Here is a 22,293-nt window from a genome sequence, read left to right as displayed (position 1 = left end):
AATTGTTCACAGTGAATATATAATAATTAGTAGTTGATTTATAGACGAAAAACACGAGTGTGAATTGTCCCCTATAGCTTTGCAATGAACTATTAAATACTCGGTTGATAGCTATAGAATTTCAAGTCTCCTAATGTTCTTCCCTGTCCCCTCCTCACTTCTGGGTTCACATACTTAACTAGTAAACATAAAAAAGGTTTTTTTACTTCAATTAACTTATTTTGCATAAATGTAATGAATCAGTTTATTTAAATTTATATGTTGAAAAAAAAAACACTTATTTAAATAAAATAAAGATTTTTATTTTATTTATTTAGTCTCTTTGTATAAACTGCTGCACACTTTTTTTTAAAATGAATAATTTTCTGTTTATTTTAAAAAGTAAATCATATTTACTTATTAAAACAACATTTTAAAAAAAAATACTTATTTTAAAATTATTTTTTTAAATTTTAAACAAACTAGTCGAATATATTATGATGATTCCTTTTGATTCTTTTATTAATTAGGATATAACTATTTGGATCAAGTTCAGCTTTGCAAAATTAGTTTAGTAAAAAAATTTATCTAACCATTTTTAGAAAAAGTACTCCTAAACTAAAAATGAAGCTGCATGCATGATGTAAACTGAGTATTTAACGATTTCAGTAAAGAGATCAAACAAATCCAAAACTAGAAACTAAAGAAATTAGCTAGCTGCTATCACTTTCTTTTTATCAAGTGCATATAATTTCATTTAACTTTGATCTTTGTTAACTCACGTTTGGAGTTAATTTATATAAAAATTAAAGCATATATTTTATATAACACCACGCAACAATTGTGAAAAGAGATAAAGTGTTATTAAAAGGATTAAGCTGTTCTGGCATGAACGAGAGGTTGACATTGGGACACAACTCCACAAGTGAACAAAGAGATTAAGCCTAAATTTTGTTGCAAGCACTGTATATGGAGATGGTGACATTCTCTAATTAAAGTACTAGTGTATATTTATAATCATGTCAAACTTTTAATTATATTTTCAACTGTCACTACTCTCACTACTCCCCAATCTAATCTCATAGGCTTTGAATTTGATTGATAAGGTTTCCTTTTGCACTTTCGTAGCTATCACTCGTCAATTATAATCATGATCATTATCTTCTCTGCCACCCTAATTAATCTACATATCCTTTATCCCTCGACGTGTTTTGTTTTCTCTCTTATCAAAGTTAGTCGACATTTTCAGTCAATTTTCATGCAGGTCCTAATTTCCATGGCATCGTCATTTTTTCATAATTAAATTAGGGAAAAATATAGTCGATTATATTTGTTATTTAAAATTACTTCAATTAGACACCATTAAAGATGACAGTGTTCATTTTCTTTTGGAAAAAATATATCTTAATAATTAAAAGTCATAATATTAATCTCAAGATATAAAAATATCAAAATAATTTTATCTCTTTTAATAAAATCTTTTTTATATATATAATCAAGAAATCAAATCTATATATATCAACATACTTAAAAAACTTAATCATCTATTAATTATATTGAATCTTATGGGTGACATTGTTCATTTGTTCTTATCCATGATCGGAGTCCTTGCTCATACTGCGTGTTTAATTGACAAATGTCTAGCCACAAAATATTACATGCTTTTTTATAAAATAAAATAAAGGGGGAGGTATAACCGTGCAAGTGTTGAAAATATCTAAACAATCTTTATATATATATATATATATATATATTTACACGGTGCTTTGCACCATTAGCAGGCATTAAAATTAAGAGTGTGCATGCTTCAAAAGGAACTTTCTTGTGATTCAATTAATTGACTTGTCATTGCTTTGTTTTGGTTATAATTTTTACACAATATTAATTTTGATTAAACGTGTTATTCTTTTTTGTTTTTTTAGGTTTGTCCTATTCGACATTGTTATTCCTTCTTTATTAACACGAATAAAAGGCATATAACGTTGAATCGTTGCAAATATTAAAAAAATATGTATGTGTTATATAACTGTTACCTGTATAATTGTAAGACGTCATTTTTTGTGTCCCTTAAATATTGGATGGATGCTATTAAAAACCGTCATATACATTCTGGCAATGGTCCCACTCATTTTCCCTGTTTGATTCTGATTCATCTCACGGCTTATATTCCTGGATTTTTCTCACGAGATTTTGAGTATTTTACCCTCTATCACTCTTTCTATCTCATACTTCCATCATTCCAAAATATATGATAGTTTAAAATTTTTATATAAGTATTAAAAAATGTAATTAATTTATTGAATTTTAAATAAAATATTAAGTAATTTTTTAATGTATTATTTATGTCTGACTTATTATATTTTTTATGCATTACTCTCATTAAATATTTATTAAAGGTAATCTTAGAAAAAAAATATGTAATATAATATTAATTTTATAAAACGACATACATTTTATAACATTTTTTTCTCTCCTAAAAGTTATATATTTTGGAGGGAATAAGAAGAAGAAATAATAAATTTCAAAATATATGTGATCTTAACTTTTGAATGTAATATAAATTAATTTTGTATTTATATCTCTAACGGTACTTTATTATATTATTATTATGTTGCATGGTTTCCAAAAAAGAAAATTAATAATGAGATTAATTTCTTAAATTTATTTCATCATTTTATCTATTTATTATTTTTTCTTAATTTGTATAAAAATTTAGAATAACACTTATTATGAGATGCAGAGTATTGATTTATTTTAATTTGATATATATCAATATTTTTATAGGGTATAATTTCTCATTATCTTGTCGCACTTTTAGTATTTGTAGATAAAAGATAATTGAAGTAACAAAACAATAATGACTTTATTGTACTTTTCTCTTTTGTAATTTTAATTTTTAATAACTTATTTGATTTTAAATTTAATTTCATAATTTTGTCATTATTATAACTAAGGTGACTTTCAGATAAAAAAAGAATTAAAAAGGTTATAATATGAAAATTGCTGAATTTTTTTAATAAAATTAACAAAAAAAAGTAAAAGATAAAGTTAAGGATGACAATTTTGAGTGGAAAAGTGTTAAAAACATTTTCATTAATTTAATTAGTGAGAGTTTTGAATAAATGACAAGAGAATTTAGAGTTTTGTATAAAGACAAATTAATAATGATAATTAGCCTTAAAACAAAGATGAGTTCTAAGGTGCACCGCCTATGTTGGTGGTTGGTGGTCAACCATGCACCATAGTTTATAGCAAATAGATTAATAGATTAATCTATACTATTCAAGTTTATTGTAGATGACTTGTTGCATATCAAACCCCACCCACACTCCACATTTCTCACCTTTTTCTCTATCCTATCAATGTTGTCTTCTCCTGCTGTTGCCGCAACCACCTTGATCGCACAAATGGCATCACGAGCACCACCTTTAACAATGACATTTTTTTCATTCTTATTCTTTATAAATCTCTTCAGTGTTCTAGAATCCAAACACCAAATTCTCAAATGCTTGCAAGGAAATAAACAGACACAAAGGGTTTTTGAAGCTTTTCATGAATGAGTTCATTCCTTAGACGACATTGCTTGTTCTTTTGAGATTTATGTTCCAAGATTTTCTCCTTCTTTCTATGAGGTCAATGTTCCATGACAAAGGCTCGATGATCGTTGACAACAATGAGTTGAAGAATTCACAACGCTGAAGCCGAAACATCAAAGTTGTAACACTCAATTTTCTTAGCACTAAAATAAACCAAGAATAAATCCTTAGTAAGACCTTGCCAAGGTGTGAGTGGATAAAACACGAATCTACAAGTCTACCTTTAAACCAATAAAATATAACTTGAAGTGCACATCTAAGCTAAAGAATGATGTCATTGAGAGATACAAATCATGATTTTATCTTTACAAGGATAAAACTTTCATATTTACTCTCCTTATTTATATTATAAAGGAGCATTGCTTTCCTTACATACATAATATTTTATTTTTCTTATTTTATCACAGCATATCATGATACAAAGAGACACATATACTTGGTATAATGGTTCAATCCTTTTCACTCACATCCACATACACTCATGATTTTTTTTTTTGTCAATTTAGTCATCTAAGTGTACTTGTAGATACCCCTACTATTCAAAACCACGCGTTTGGTAGGGAGAAGAAACAGAAGAATGTAGGTGATAAAAGTGAGAAATAGAGAAAAATAAATATTCTTTGGTAGAAGAGAAATATAGTGAAAATAGAAAGAGAATATTTGAGTTAAAGTTGTTTGATAAATAAAAATAATGAGAAATAAACATATAATAAAAATATGATTTTACCCTTGTAAATTTGTGCCGTATTTCTTTTAATTTTTTTAAACATAATATAAGCTTGAAGAAATGGGCACTTGAATTAATCACACACATTTTTTTTTAAAAAAACTAATAGATTAAATTGCTACCATAATTAATTGCTTGAGCATAATTGACTATGGTTGCAAGTGAATCGATTAATTTGAAGCTTTTGGTTCAGTAAGAGTTTCTCGACGGATTAACCATTTGGTATCATATCAGAGTAGCTTCAAGAAGAAAATGGACCAACAACTCAATGAAAAAAGACACAAAATAATAGTGGCGCAAAAAAGTTCATGGGAGAAATGAGGAGCTTCGAGCCTAACGATATCCACGAGAGTTATAATTAATGATTATTTTCACTATTTTTTGTTCGTTTCAGAGTGAAAATATTGCACCACGTGTCCCATAAAATTTTCAAATATTTCCTAGATACCAAACAACCGAAGTTCAAAAGCATTTGCGCTCTTCCCTTCTCTTCTCTTCTTTTTCACATTATTTTTGTAGTACCAAACAAAGTATAAGTAACTTGATGCATTTAAAATATGCTAAAAGACAAGCTTAGCCTATTGTGGTAGTAACAAAGGACATGAGTCCGAGTATCGAGACAAATTGTGATTACCAATTTTAAAAAATCCTTATGCTATTTAAGCCTAGTGTTTGAAAGTCGTTTTTATCCTAGGTGCATTAATTAGTTCATATGAGACAAAAAGCAATAAACAAAAGTAAATTATCAAACAAGAAGGTCTAGGGTTATGATTTTAATTGTACCTTAAATTTTCCCAATTTCTATTTTAAATGAATCCTATTTTAAACTTCAATTGTTGATTTTACCTGACTTCTATTAACAATTATTCACCATAGACTAGTAATAATCATTTCCCGTAATTAATTTCTTAGTTTTTCATGTAGAAAATCAACCCAGGGAAAGCAAGAAGCATAAAGAGGATGATTACTACAATTGAAAGACTTACAAAAAAACACTTTGATCATTAAAACTCATCAACCCAATCGTCTTATTGGTCATCCAAACAATATATCGTACATGCTCCATTCAATTAGTCGGTTCACACATACTAAGATTGATAAGAATTTAACTGGAATTAAAAGAAGACGATCTAATTGAATGAATAACATAGGGATTATAATAACATTAAAAACTGGGATTCTTCGAGTACAATTTACATCATGACCATAGTTATGTAATTTAGTTAACCATCACATATAAGGAGCACAAAATTACAACTAAATGCATAACAATAAGAAAAGGAGAGAAAAAACTTTACAAATGTAGACTCTCGTTCTCACTCCTTATGCCCTTCCTCACTATTACTTCACCTAGAGAACATTAATTTCCATAAACCAAAGATAGATGAACTTTTGCTTTCCCTTTTCTATTAATAATGTTTTCTCTCATTTAGGGCACAAAAGCATAATTGTGTTTTGACCATCATGACCATACTGCATGTACGAGGCAAAAACTTTTAAAGTCAAGAATGATCGTGCTCTAGTATACATGGGCTTGCTTTGGTAAAGCAAGATTGTGCTATGGATTTGAAGCAAAAACTCCAATAATTCAACATAACCGTGCTTAGTCCTGGGGTGATTTTTGCCTTGCGAGTTCGAGCACGACCATGTGGAAATGAGCATGGGTGTGTTGCTTACAAGAAGCTCCACTTTAATGCAAAAGTCTTCCATTTTTGGCTTTTTTTTTCACGACTTCACTAGTAACTTCAATTATGTGTCACACTAAGGAGAAAAATGTGAAATTTGAACAATAATGTTAAGAAAATAAAGCAATATGATTCCCAAACCTCCCCATGAATCTCACCAAAATTATGGTTTATGTTGAGTCATAAGACAGATCAAGACCCTCAATAATTTTGATTAGATGTAAATAATTACAAAATTTAAAATTTGCATCTTATATGCAATCAAACAAATGCATTGTATTTGTGTCTAATAGATCTGACGAAGCAAACAAATGCTAAGATTTGATATAGCATTTAAGACCTCAATTAATACTCTATGTCTTATATTCATTTTGTAGAAAATGTCTTAAAAACATTATTCCTAGGATCTGTCAAAGACCAAGAAAGTAAGAGAATAATCAAAAGCTTTAAAAGAATATCTTTCTTCTTTGAAAAGATGTGTCTGTTACACCAGCTGTGACAAAATTGCTCTGAGCAAAAGCACATTGACTTCAGTTGAAGTGTGGCTCAAGAAAACTAAAAGGAGTGGTGTTTCAGCCGTAAGCTCTCTGAAGAAAATAAATTCATTTAGAGACAACTGATACTTAATTGAAGAATCATGAATCTACGGGCTAAGAAATTCAAATATGCTATTCCCTTTTCTTTATTTGAAAATTCAAAAGTTGTCAAGCTCTAAAAACCATTTATATGTCCTAAGAGACTAAGTGCTTCATTTGTATAATCATATCTTAGACGTTAAGAACTAGTTAGTAGGAAAACAAACCACAATAAATCTTTTGATTTGTTTAGAGCCAATAGTGGCTTGGTGGAATAAAAAATACTAGATTGTTGTAAAGCTTAGGGTTAGGCTATTGTGTAAGAGCCAAAAATGGTAAGGAATAATGCTTGTAACTTTTGAGAAAGTTAGTAAAACTTGGTAAATTGTCAAGAATTGGACGTAGTCTCAATAGTAGAGATGAACCAATATAAAAATACATGTCTTATATCTTTATTGCTTTCTATTTTAACTTATAAGGGTTTGAATTTGATTTTGTTTTTGAAAAGAGTTTTTGAAAAAAATTGTTGGTATCACATTTGTTTACAAAAAAACTTTTTTGTCTATTAATAAATCTCTATCAAATGATAGTTTAGAAAAATGCTTACAAAAAATTTAAAATCACAATTCAACTTTCTTTCATGGGATATTTGTTTTTACAGTTTATCAAGCACCAATAGTAAAATGAAGGAGCAAGAACATAAGAGCCACCTAGGATCTAATATACTTGAAGTTTTAGGAGTGAACCATTTCAGTCCTAAATCCTACCAAGAATTTAAAGTTTTATCACTATTGAGATGAAACAATTTTCTTTTATTGAAAATTTTGTTCTTGAGTACATATATAAGTTAGGTCCAATTTGTCACAAGTTTAATATATTCCTATCTTAGAAGTTGATACATAGTATAATTAAAAGTATAATAATTAATTTTATCAAGCTCGAGCATTGCATAACCACGAGCCTTCATCACCTCCTCACCGTGTGGCAGAATCACTTGGACTCCTCCTATTTAAAGCTACATCAAATGTAATCTAGATACAACCCTATTAGAAGACTCTTAAACCTCTAGCATAGGAATGTGCTTGCAATAAGATCAAGGAAACTTCATAAAGGCCAAGTCTACCATAATACAAGGTTATATGAAACCAAAAGTTGCAGAGGCATGGGTTCTATGCCAATCCATCATTTGGTTAAAAGATCTTCATCTCCAAAACGTAATTTTTGAACTGGATTACAAGACAGTGGTTAACAATTTGCACAAATGTCCTATATGAAAATCAGATTTATTCTCAATCTTACATAGATGTAGACCTCTATTTCATCTATCTCAAACTCTAGGATGAGTTTTGTAAATAAGCAAGCCAATTATTTAACTCATAACTTAGCAAGCATTTTAAGATTTTATGCTAGCTCTCACGTTTTTAATTACATCTCAACTTGTGTTGATTATGATATTATGAATGAAATGTAATAACCTATTGAGTTCTTCTTCCTTTTTAAAAAGAAAGAAATAATAAAAAATACTTTTAACTTTGTGGGTCAACTTGAATGACCAAGTTCTAATCTTGTAGTGAGTTATATATTAAATATAAGTTGGAACATGATAACCAATTTAAATAAATTAGTTTAAACTGAGTTCTTTAAATAAATAAATTTTAACTAAGTTCAATATAATTTTAACTAGTGATAAGTCAAGTTAACTTGTTGAGCACAACTTATTGTGACATTTCTATATTTAACCTATATGTTTACTACTATCTTTTTCTATATGTTTATAAAAAAATTACAACTTCCCTACTACAAAATTTACTTTTTGCATCGTTAGGATAACATCAATTTTATAGAAAATCGATGTAAACCAAAATGCAGTGGCATAATCATAAATAATATGATTTCGTCAACATCGGTTCTATGAAAAATTGATGTTAACGTGAGTTTGTTAACATCAGTTTTCCAGAAACCAATGTTAACATGAGTTGGTTAACATCGGTTTTTGAAAAAAAAATTGATGTTGTATTGTCTTATTTATAATTTTTTTTCAAGCTTCTAACAATTCACTCGTCTCTCCCTCATGACTCGTCTCCCTTATGAACCCTCCTTTGTCAGTCTCACTCTCACTATTGCGGCGCTGAAACCACCATTCACTCTAACTCTCGCTCACGGTGTATGTGTCATTGTCAGTCTCGTTTTCACAGTATGTTTTTCTCTCAAAACTTTTTTCGACAGTGGTTGTTCATGGTGCTGGTTATTTTGGTTGTTTTTTATAGTGTTTTGGTTGGATTCGACAGTGTTTTCGACATTGTGTTAGTTGTTCATGGTTCTGGTTATTTTGGTTGTTTTCGATAGTGTTTTGGTTGGATTCGACATTGTGTTGGTTGTTCATGGTTCTGGTTATTTTGGTTGTTTTCGTAATGTTTTGGTTGGATTCGACAGTGTTTTTGACATTATGTTACTTGTTCATGGTTTTAGTTATTTTGGTTCTAGTTATTTTGGTTGTTTTCGACAGTGTTTTCGACATTGTGTTAGTTGTTCATGGTTCTAGTTGTTTTGGACAATGCATACCTTTTTTTATAGTGAAATTTTACTTAGGTTAGGTTCTGTTTTGGTTGCATATTAACTTAGGTTCTGTTTTTCATGGTTCTGGTTCCTCCTCATTATATTAGTTGCATGGAATAAGCTCGTAGATAACCATGATGTATAGTCAGTTTGTGCATGGATCAATTAGTGGATTTAGATGGTTTGATAAAATTTACTTAATGTCATGTTTATATTGTAAATGGAGGTTAGAAACAATGGATGAACATCAATAGAACTGAAAGGAAATGACTAACACAATGATGAAGATTAACAAAAAAGTAGAGAAAATGTTCAACATTGTTCATGTTATTGATCAAGTAAGAAATTTCAAGACTATTCTAAAATAAACATGACTTGATATAACACAATTGCTTATATTACTTTGCTTGTTAAATGTAGCTTTATGGTGAAGTCAGTAGGTCATTTGTTGTAAGATAAAAGGATCAACTAGAGCCTACTTGACATTTGTTACACTCTAATGACAACATGCACTCTATCACATATAACCAAGATCTAGTGAGTCCTGCTCTACTTGTTGGATGGATAGAACTCAGAGAGTTCTATGGGTTCACTAAAAATCATCAAGTCACCTTGACCCATTATGGACAAAGTGTTTTCCTCCTCACCATCTTCAAAAGCACCTCTGAACCAAAAGCTTGCCCTAAATGACACTCTTTGTACCACCAAGTTCCTAACTTAGTCACTTAAGTCCCGCTGACTGAGTACAAAGTGACTTGCAGCAATTTGGTGAGTAATTAAACACTCATCCGCATGTCAAATTTTAAAATAATATACATATCTAATATGAATTTCATGTTAATTTCAGGATGTGCCAAGTACTATGTACTCATTTGTGACAGATGTAAGATTCACCCATTTGAACTTGAAAGGGACTATGAAGTGTATGATAGTTTATAATCATCATAAGAAGATTGCAAAAATTAGAAATGGATGAAGGAATTTTTCACAATCACAGAATTCAACTTCTAACTTTGTTTTATTTTGGATTTGTTTGTAATTAAAGTACATCACTACTCTACTATTATCATTTTGTAAATTTTTGTTTATAAGTTATTTTGTAAGAAATATTGGAACATGTTGAACACATTTATGGTATATTTTATTGATAAATATTTATAACTACTCTTAGTGTATGATATATTGATATACTTTGTTTATAACTTTTGGTGCATGACTAATTTTATGTGGTTTTTTTATAACTTTGAATGATAAGTTGTGATTTGAATTAATTACAAGTTGATAATTAAAAAAACAACATTAATTTTAAGAAAAATAGATGTTGTCAATAAACAATAACATCAGTTTTTGAAAAAATCAATGTTGTTTTAGCAAAAAATAATATCGATTTTCAGGAAATCAATGTTGTTGTTTACTGACAACATCAATTTTTTAGAAAAATCGATGTTGGTGAAAAGAAAACAGCGTTGATTTTTATATAAACTGATATTGTTTTTTTTGCTAAAACAACATCAATTTTTAAACAACTAATGTTAACGTTGATACTTGAACATTAGTAATTTTAACATCGGTTATTAACCGATATTAAAAGTTATTAATAACCAATATAAAAAACTTATTTTTTTAGTAGTGCTTGTTGTAAACCAAATTGAGTTACAATTTTATTTAAAAAAAATTGAAGTAGAAATTGATCTCTAGATATGATTATAACTCTCCAAATCATGGCGTGTAGGGATGGGCTCTTCATCAGCAATGTGTTGAGATGATCAATCACTAATTAGGTGGTTCCTTCCTTTTGCTACAAGATTACTACTGTACTTGATTTTTCTTAAAAAATTATATATGCAAAGTGAGCAAACAAATCCTAAAAGCAAAACAGTTTCTAAATATGATGATTTTTCGCCTAATCATCGCGTGTAGTGGTGCATATCGTATGCTTTAGCTCTTTCCCATTTTCATAAAAAAAAAATTAAAAAATAAACTTTATTATGACATGGTATCAAATTTTCAACCGTTTGTTGAAAAATATTTGATCGTACTAGTTGTACTTTTGTTAATAACGAACACCTGCAATTAGCAATTTTCCCAGTGGTGCCTACCACTGATTATAAATGGGTCTTTTTCTTTTTAAAATTTCCCCTCTCTTCCCGGTGGAGGGTTGGATTTTTAGGTGAGAAAGGGTAGTCAAATCCAGTTAAAATGTTAAATACAAGAAGGAGCAACAGCATTGAAATTTGGACACCAATGCCAAAATGTACTATTGTTGATATGTTTTTATACACAAACGAAATTTGGGCACCGGTAGTGTCAAAGGCAACACTATTGGCATTTCTTTGAAGCAGCTATATGAAGTTTTTATATTGATTTGCTGTTCTATGTTGATAACTTTTTCTTAATTTTCCTCTTTTTTATTTCTTAAGAACAAGGTTATGGACGGAAATATGAATTTATATATATATATATATATATATATATATATATATATATATATATATATAGTTTTTTTTGAATCATTAAATAAAATTTATATATACTATCATATTATAATATATTCATTAAGTTAACAAATTTTTTATACAATTGACATGGATTTTAGTTTCTAAAACTAGCATATAATAATATAAACGTAGTAACATACAAACATAAATTTAATATATATCATCTACTTTTTTTGGTTAGAAAGTTAAATAGGACAAAAACGAAGAAGATGAAATTTTGTTGAGTATTCAAAATAGTGTATAAAGGAACAAAATAATGACTTTTCTGCATAATGTTTTCCTCTAAGAATTGATTTGAAATTGTCCTTTTATCATCTTTGTTATTATCTAAATAATAACATTAAAATCATCCTAGAATAAGGATAGACCAATAACGTTTTGTTTATAGAAAAGATGTCTACCAATAGAATTACAATAATGCAAGAAAAGGTAAAGTATATGTTGGATCAAACAAGCATTTTTGAGATTATATTAATCAATTCACTTAAAAGACGCACCAAATAAATTATTAGACAAAACTTAGAACATGGCCACGTGCCTGAGCCACTTTAGGAAGAGATATAGTAATAATAAACACTTATACATATACATACAATAATATAATATGTATAATTCTTAAAATTATACAATAATATAAATACAAACTTCAAAACCAAGCAATTCCACCATCCCAAACCTGAAAAAATAAAGATTCTTGGCGTGCACTAAGCACTTATAATAATCCACCTCCTTCACAAACCAAGACAACTTTTCACTCCTTTGCCACCCGCACACGTGTCAACCCCTCGTGTAAAGGCGTGTGGTCATGTGAAGCATTATTGGACGTTGAGAAAGGTCTTATTAACGACGAAATGCGATTCACAAAAAAAAAAAAAAACACACTAAACAAGAAATATTAGTTATATGCTTAAATCAAAGGAGGTAGGATTAAGAAAAACGCTTTGTGTAAAAGTGGTACATTCTTTATAATATCAATATATCCTGTCATTGACTGACTAGAGCTCTGAAAAACCTCTCTTCAACGTTTAGCAAACTTCTGTTTACAAATTGTCTCGTTCATATTTACACTAACAAAGTATCATTATAAATGATAGATAAAGGACTGCAAGTTTGATGATTTATAGGGTTCAGATCTATCCATATATGATTTAACATATAAATAAAATTTCAAGCGAAGTATATTAATCAAATTAAAGTTATCTGATCAAGATAAAGTTATCTTATTTGAGTAATTTTGTTTACTTGAATGCAAATTTCACATATAACATTCATGTGAAAATAGATAAACATTGCTAGGGGCATTAAAGAGGGTAGGTCTCCTGTCAAAATTTGTTATGGTATTGTTAAAGTTTGTGTTTTTAAAAATCCAAATTCTTCACCTATATATGTTAATAACGATAACAACCAGATCTCATTTGGTTAAAGGGATTTGCAGAATGATATTTGGGGGGTTATTTTAAAACAACTTTTTTGGGGTGTGGGTTTAAGCCTGTAAGGTAGTATTTGATAGATATAATAAAATAAGACAAAACATAATGCATACATTTTAAAGGATCAATTTAATGAAAAAAATAAAATATTTTTTTTTATGTTTTTTTAATATGTTTATCTAAATTGCTTCTGTTTTAAAAAAATAGTAAATTTTTTGCTTATCATATCTACTTATTAAATAAGCTCTTTTTTTAAAAGTACTTACTTTAAAATTATTTATTTTAAGTTTAAATGAACTGACCCTTTATGGTTGATATATTTTAAGAATAATACAAAACGGAATTTAAGATTAAAAATCTAATATATATTTTTTGTTCCATTAAATGGTAAGAGTAGAAATTAATTTAGATAATAACAAAGCAAAATATTTTATTTTGTGCACCAAAACACCATCTAAGACTCCAAAATCCAAATGAAACTTGTGTGATTTATCTTAGACACGTTAGCTCTCGCTATTACGTGACAAAACTTGGTTCTTTTTCTTTTTTTAAAAAAAAGGGTTGAAGTTTGATGATTTGAGCCAAATGAAAAGGCATTAGATATAATAATATTCTATTATTGACTATTGAGCATAAATCCAAGCAAAAGCACGCCTTTAGACCTAAATAGATAGACATATAAAAAGAGAGAGAGAGAAAGATCGAGGATACGTGCATAGTAAAGAATGAATGTTACTTAATTATCTTGGGGAGTAGTAGTAGTGTCTTTGTTGTACATCCAAAATTCTTATTTTTGTTTTTCCTTATTTAACTACCAAATAGTGTGCGAAATAATAATGAGGGATTGGTTAATTATCATCTCCCACTTGCAAATAAAAAAGAAGCTTTGACGGTGGTTGATCTTTAATTCGTTTTTTGGAGTATAAGAGAAGAAGAGAGAGCAAGTGGAAGAAGGAGTGTGGGGGGCTACCCCATGTGACATGTATGTTGTTTACATGACATAAATTGCATGTTAGCTTGGGTTTTATCTGGCAAAGGGCCCCTAGCACCATCATATAATAAGACCATAAAAAAAAAAAGTGGGTTTATAAGTTATAACCAATGCACCCCCATTTCCCCATTATTAGATTATTGCTTTCATCTATTTTTGCCTTTTCGTCTTCATTTTCCTATTTTGCATAATATTTTATTTTATCTCTCTTTCTTTATCCCATCATAATATTGTTCATTACACGTTTCATTTCTCTCTCTCTCTCTCCTTTTTTTTATATTAATTTTAACTTCACCACCGAATCTATACACGTATATAAACTATTTTATGTACTTTTTTTGGCAATTGCCTCCTCCTGACATGAAAACTCAATTCGAAAGAGAGAGATGGAGATTTACATATCTAGGCATGACGCTGGCCGGATCATGAGAAAAAGTCCAAAAAAGAGTAAAAGTTAATTAAAACCATTAACATAAAGCAGGAGAGTTTTTGTTTAAGAAAAAAAGATAGAAAACTGCATAGAAACCACATTGATTTCATTTTAAAATTTTAAAAGAGGAAAGACTAACTTTATTAAAATTTTCAAATGTTTGTATTTTTTTGAATAAAAAAATATTTTAATTTGTAAGAAACTGTTTCTAAAAAAAATAGAGAAAAAGAGAGATATGCGTGTGGGTGTCTGAGAGAAAGGGTTGGTTGATAGAGAATATTAAAAACCTAATTTATTATTATTATTATTATTATTATTATTATTATTATTATTATTATTATTATCTAATAAAGAAAGAAAATAAGCTGGAAATGGAAGGTGGGTGTCTTTGTTTGAGAGCAACCAAGTCAATAATAAGCATTAGGAAAAGCCAAACGCAAAGGGGTCAATTTGATTATTGAAGAGACGTATTCCTACTTATCTTCTGTGTGCAATCCCTGTTCCATTCCCACAAGGAGTAAGAATATTTATCATTTCGTCAATTAAAAATATTAAAAACAAAAAGGAAAGAAGAATTACAAGGAGAACAACGACACAGTTAGGCAAACGTCACTTCAACCTTGTCTCCATCTCTCTCTCTCTCTCTCTCACACAACTTTCCCATTTTTTATTTATTTATTTAATTATTAATACACCAAATTGATAAATATGTAAATACATGTCATGCACAGTGTGAGAGTTATGTTATGTGGTGGTGTCTTCTTAGCTGTGTTAGATGGTTATTAGCTTTATGTCCTATTCACAAATAATAAAGAGGGGGTGAGAAATCCGTGAATTTTGCCTAACCAAAGCAAAACCCCTCTTATTTTGGTACAAAGAGAGAACACCCCACCCTCCCAAAATGGTTCGTTTAAACCACCCTAATTTTCACCCTGAAAACGACCATGTACCATTAAGGATTCGGCAAAAGATAGTACTGAAAATGTGTGTGACCAAGCTTCAGATTAAAACACAAGGGAAATTAAATAGTGTCGCATTTATAACTTGATCTTAAATACGGATTTATTTGGTGTGTGTATTTATTAGAGAAAACAATATTTGTACTTACAGTGTAAATGGTTTTTACATTAAAAATTTCAAGAATACACGTTTTTTATGAACTCTTTTAAACACATTGTTTTTACTATTGGTGAGAATTATTTGAAACCTACAAATTTTTGTAAATCTTAATTTTCATTTAATGACTTTCTCTTGTGATTTTGTAATTTTTAATAAATTTTAATTATTACTAATGTTTGTATTTTAAAAAAGTGTATTTAAGAATATGTTGCTAAGACTTTTTTTACATTGTTATTTTGTTTATGATAAATTTATTGATTTTATAATAATTAACTTAAAAATCCTACTAACTATAATTTCTTTTTTTAAAGAAAAATTAACTATAATTTCTAATTGATTGAGATAATAAATTTTTTTACAAGTGCGTAGAAATTATGTTATATTTATTACACATATTAAACAGTTAATCTCATAATTATGATAGTGCTGTCCCTTGTACCTTCCTTTTCTTATAGGTTCCATTGCTTTTCTTTCTCACCATATATATAATCGTTTCCCTTCTTAATTATATTCTTTTTGTTTCTCAAAAGAAAAGAAATACGGGAGGTGGAAAAGATTAGATGCATGCTGTTGTTATTCTTGTTGCTGTAAATGACCTTGCAAAAACGTTTGCATCTTAATAACCACAACCATTTAGGACGGTTTCCTTTTTTATTCTTTATTTTTTTTTTCATTTCCTCATAAATAAAATTTGTTTAAAGCTGGGGTTGATTCCATTCCATTGAGAATCTTTCTCACTCTTAACTGGAACCCTAAAAAAATAGTATAATAAAGAGAAAGGTCAGCACCCACCTCTCATAATCATGCTTGGTAATATTATCTATTTCAATGGAGAATCTTTGGTGAATTACACAGGGTGGGGGGCATTGAATTTTATTCAATTTATGGTAGCTGATGAGTTAGATGGCAATTGAGGAATGAATTGTATTATTCCTCTCTCTTTTTATGAAAATAACTTTTTTCTTGATTGTTTTTAGAGAATTTCCAGTTGCATGCTCATAACTTGTGTGTATATATATGGCGTGATTGATTCACTCAAGGAAAAGAAAAAGAAAACGAAAGCTAAATGGGAAATTGTTTTGTACCCATTGAAGTTTGCGCATATGCCTTTTCATTGATGCGTGGAGTAATAGAGGAAAATTAAGAAAGTGAGTGCTGATGGCCCTCTCTTTTATTTGCGTAATATAATATGTCATAATTCATCAGCATTAGATATATAAATTCAAGTAGATAAAATTTAAAATACTATAATAGTCTTAATATTTTTAAAATACGAAACTTATATCTGATAATTTTATTTCTTTCTTTCTATTTCCCGAAAAGACAATTACACGCACATGCATATATTAAAAAAGAGATTTGAATATGGCCGTCAATGCAGTTTTTATTTATTTATAATTTTGTTTTTATTCAACAAGATATGAAGCCAACAGCGCAAGAATAAGTGGATAAGAAATATAACATATATATATATATATATATATAGACACACACATCAAGAAGGGAACGGTAATTCATATAAGTGAGTTATCTGGATTGGTTCATCCTAACCTCAAAAGGTAGCTTGGCTAGGTTAAGAGATGGGATATTTTAGTGAGAAAAACGAACAAATAAAAGACAATACGTCAAGGCAAACTCTTTGGAAATATCTGAATATTGAGTTGAAGTCTTACATAAACATTTTATATCTAGTTTACTTATTGCCCTCTTATCCACATCTAGTAAAAATAGCTCCTTCATCAGCTTCATTGATACGAAATGTGTGCCTATTTGTTTGATTTCCAAAAAATGTGTTCTACATCTTTTTATTATCTTTTGTAACCTCCTTTTCTTTTTCTGATAAAGTCTAGTATGAGCCACTCCTTAAAAAAAATTAAATAAAGTTGAGAAAGTTTTTAAAGCATTTTTTTTGAAGCAGTTTTTAAACCATTTTAAGAAATATTAATTAGGAAAAAACTTATTGACCATGTGAGAAGAAAGTGAATAGACAGCACAGTTAAAAAAAATACATGCACGTGTATAATTAAAAATAAAGAAATAAAACGAGATTTCAAAAGGTTTAATGGAAAAATATATATAGAAGATTTCAAAAGGTTTCAATTTCTTGTTTAATTAAAAAACGTTTGTTAAAAATTATAATAATTAAGTTTTTTTTTGAAAAGGGTGAAAATGATAATTTAGAAAAAAAATCTATTTTTTTAGTAAACATGCTACCTTTATTTAAATACATTTTGAGAAAATGTTTGAAAACCAAAGAGATGAAACACTTTATTTTAAAAAGTCTCACATCACTTACCTTAATTGGGAGAGTATGATTATTAAGAGTGTCTATTTTAGTTGCATGAGTTATTGTAAATCTTGTGTCTTCGGTTCTAATAAATCAAGAAAAAGTATGTATGATTTATTATTTATGTATTTTTTGGATAGCCTCATTTAATGTAAATAAGGTTGTTAAAATTATTGAGAACATGAATCAACTTGTGTGAGATTAATATTAGTATAAATTAACTAGAGATTTTGAGTATGTGTACTAAATATGTAATTATATTAAATGTTTGGAGATAAATTTTTATTCCTGAAAAAATACATATTTTATAATAAAGAAGCTTGTTAATTTCATATTTTATATATATATATATATATATATATATATATATCAATAAGTTGTGAATAACATCAATATAATTTCATTTGTCATATACAATTTATGTTATTAATTTTCCTTTTTTAACAATATGTATTGATTTTTTTTTTCAATTTAGTTAATTATGCATTATTCATTTTTTTTTGTCTAATGAGAAAGTATCTAAGATTTCTTATTTGATACCTAACTAATCCTCTTCTCATCGAGTTAATCTATTTTTGGAATAAAATGATACTTCAAGTTATAATCCGAGTCCAGACCTTAATTAAGAGACTTAATTACCAAAACATTTGGTACCATTCATATTTGAGTTAAAAGAAGAAATCAATAAAACAGCTTTCACTAGCCAGACACAAATTTATTTCACACGATAAACAAAAGATCGAAATTTTTTTCCAAGAATGAACAAGGTAGAGAGGGCATGTATTGCGTGGGAATTGAGGTTGCAAGTTCATGGTAGTTGGAAACGTTACACGCACAATTATGCCACTCTTTCTAAAACTGAAGGCCGACAACTAATTAGTGGTCTATCTCTGTCACTATTCTATGCCTAACACTATTAAACATCACCCTCATGGAGCCATTTTTCCCTGCATTTTATGCTTCACCACATGGCCTCAACCTCAACACAAGGTGCTCTCAAAAGCCCACCCCAAATTCAAATTTCACCTTAGCCCAATTCAACAAGGTAAACCAAAAATTGAGGCTACTCTGGTGGTTAGTAGTCCTTTAGGGAGATTAATTAAGTTAAAAAAATTGATTGATTATTTTGGATAATGATATCTATTTTGTACCAAAAAGAAAACTTAATTGCATGGATGATAGCCCCTTCTTAAAGTTCTTATTTAAAAAAATAATTTAGGAGGTCGTTTTCTGATTGAGAATGTGTTAGGTTGGGGTTTTAGAAGGAGTTGTGGTGAGGCTACATGTGTGAAGATAAGTGTGTTTATGTGAATAGTTGAAAATCTTTTACTTTTTCAGTTTTTGGATAATCTCTTATTATTATTATTATTATTATTTAATCTTTCCTTCTAGAATCAATGGTCGGCAATCACCTCAATTAATTATTATTATTGTTACATGCTTAATGTTTAGATTTGATTGTAAAATGAAAAGATTGGGTTTAGTGGTGCACTAGTAAAAAAATGTGTTTGAAAATGACGGTGGTTCAATTCACATTCACCCTAATCTCTCTATTAGTTTGTTATTAACTTTTGCTTCGAACTTCTAAGTGATACCCATCATGGGTTTGTGTGACTTATGAGATTATTTTATTTTTGCTGCCCTCCAAACCCGAATTGGATTTTGATTAACTTCAACTTCCTTGTGGTTATTCAACTTTGGCTTTATGTAGGTCAAAGCCTATAGCATGTTAAATCGCATGTCATCAATAGACAATATTTATACAATATTGAGAATTTATATCACTAAGCAACAATCCTTCATCATTATCCATACTTGCCAGGAAAAATATAGGGTAACACGTACTCTTAGTTTTGGTCACGCCATCTTTCCAAACAAACAAAAAAAAGGAAAAGTCATTTTGATTTTCCTACCATTTGAAATTAACTTGTAGACAATGTAGAGGAAGTTATGCGCTCAATTAATTCTTTGCACACAATAAATCATAATTATTTATCCCTTACCAATATTTTTTCTTTATGCAGTAGTTTATGTTGACTCCATATAGCACTTTGTAAAACACAAGTTTCGGAGAAAGAATTAATTCTTAGAATATAATACATCGTACCATTATTATTTATCATTTACTATATACAATGTACAATGTACATGTCCCCAATACTTTATCGTTTAAATTATTACAAGAGGAGGAGCATTATTAAAAAAATTGAACTAAGATTCAAAATTGACAAAAAAATTTGTTTTAATAATTTCTACTACAATGTATTGGATGTATTGGACACATGTACATTGTATATGGCAAATGGTAAATAATTATGATATGATATATTCTATTCTAAGAATTAATTCTTTGAATAATCCTTTCGTATATTAGAAAATGGCTTTCTTAAATGTTGACTCAAAATTTGAACTATAGCTGTGAAAGTTAACAGTATGTTTCCTTAGGGTTTTTTTTCCTGGATCAGCTAGGTTATTCTTTTGTTAATTTTTGTAAGTATTCTTCTAATAGTATAAAATCCTTAATTTTATTACTTCATATTGATTTTTTTTCCTTAGTACATTTTATGTTTTGAATTATTAGCACATAAATTATATACTATATCAATAGGTAAAATAAAGTAAACCCTTGATGTCCAATCATGAAAAGTATATTTTATTTGCTTGATTTAATGATTTTAGAGGTAAAGTTCTAGTAAGGCTCCCAAGTGATAAGGATTATTAGACACTTTGAAGTTTACCCAATGGGGCTGGGCTTTTGGGCCACAATAATAGAGGTGGAATCAGGTTCATGTTCTGCTTAAAGAGGAATATAATTGTTTTTGATGGACAACAAAATTGCAATTACAATTGATTGAGAAAGGTGCTAAAATGCCAATCTTTTAAAATTTATTACCGAATAAAGTTTTCATTTAGTAGCCAAAATGTGAACACAAGCACAATCTTTTAAAACTTGGCACATATGCCCTTCCCCCCGTTGTTTTTCTTAATAGAAGAAATTCTACATCTACTCGCAAGGAATTTTGTTTGGGTTTAGATTTGCCAAGTTGAATTGGCATATTCTGAAAAGGATATTGTTGTCTAGAGCTTTGAAGAGGGGAGGGGAAACTGTGTTGTAGTCTTCTCCTGTGCTTAGTGAACAGTTTGGTAACAATGATTGGGAAAAATGTAAATTATATTAAACTCAAAATGATACAACAATAAACGGGGCATACTCTGCAATTAGAGAAAATCAAAAGTCTCCCTAATACAAGAAGACCTATATCAAGATGCTAAAACAAATGCAACAGGTGCGCTTGTCTATACAAAAAAAAACTTAATCTTGCTAATAACTTCTATTACAAAAAATTGATAATCTTCAAAAATTAGTTTGTTCCTAGACAGCCAGATGCAGTAGACTGTAATTGTTATAATCAGACAACGAAATTTTCCTTGAACACCTGATGTGGATATGTTCCTAATTAAAGAATCAGTAATACGCTGCAAAGAAGTGAAACGCCTACGAAAAGGAGCCAAATCACGAATGTGAGCCCAAACTTAGAGAGATTTTCGGCAAGAAAAGAACAAATGAGCATTTGACTCAGCCTCATTTGAACATAAAGGGCAGAGGGAATCCTTGTTCAAAAAAGCAGCTTTGTCAAGAGTAAGCAGCCGGTTCCTTTTAGCAAGCCATAAAATGAAAGACATCTTAGGGGGGGATTGCTGGGTTCCATATAACAGAACACCAACTAACAGTAGGCTTGACACCTCTAATGTATTCATAGACTTTGCCAACAAGCAATTGTTCATTGATGTTCCAAGATTGAATCCTCTTTTTGGCCTCTTCCGTACTTAGCTCTTTGAAGATAATAAAGTCCCTTATTTGAATGATTTTCTTTATCAAAACTGAATCTGATGAAGAAGTATTGTAATTCCACACATCACTCCCTCTGAAATAGTAATGGTGAACTCACCGAACCCATAAAGAATCTTTCTTATAATGAAAGTCCCACAGAATACGGGAAAGAAGCACAAGGTTCCAATTCTTGAAATTAAAAAGGCTGGTAACAATGATTGACTTTGATGCTAATGGTATTTTGAGTAATTGTGCATAATGTTCTTCTTTTATCCTACACTTTTTTTTTTTTTTACAAAGTGCTTTATAGTAGTAAAATCAGGAAGCCAATCCCAACGTTACTATCATTTCTATGTGGAAACGATGAACCTAAACATTAGCATGTGCCAAATTTCAGGCTAGGCCTATAAGGGTCAGGTACCTATAATTTGCTTTTCTGCCTTCCAAAGTCTCATTCATCATAATAATCACTTGTAATTGTCTCCCAACTTCCAATTTTTGTACGAATGGGCTTTCTCCTGTGTAATTTTCTGCAAATATTTAAAGAAAAGGAGTTGCAACAACAAATAAGTGGGTATTATAAAAATA

Source organism: Glycine soja, chromosome 1 (assembly GCF_004193775.1).
Source record: "Glycine soja cultivar W05 chromosome 1, ASM419377v2, whole genome shotgun sequence".
Lineage (NCBI taxonomy): Eukaryota > Viridiplantae > Streptophyta > Magnoliopsida > Fabales > Fabaceae > Glycine > Glycine soja.
The sequence above is the reverse complement of the archived record's forward strand: the minus strand, read 5'-3'. Positions refer to the sequence as shown.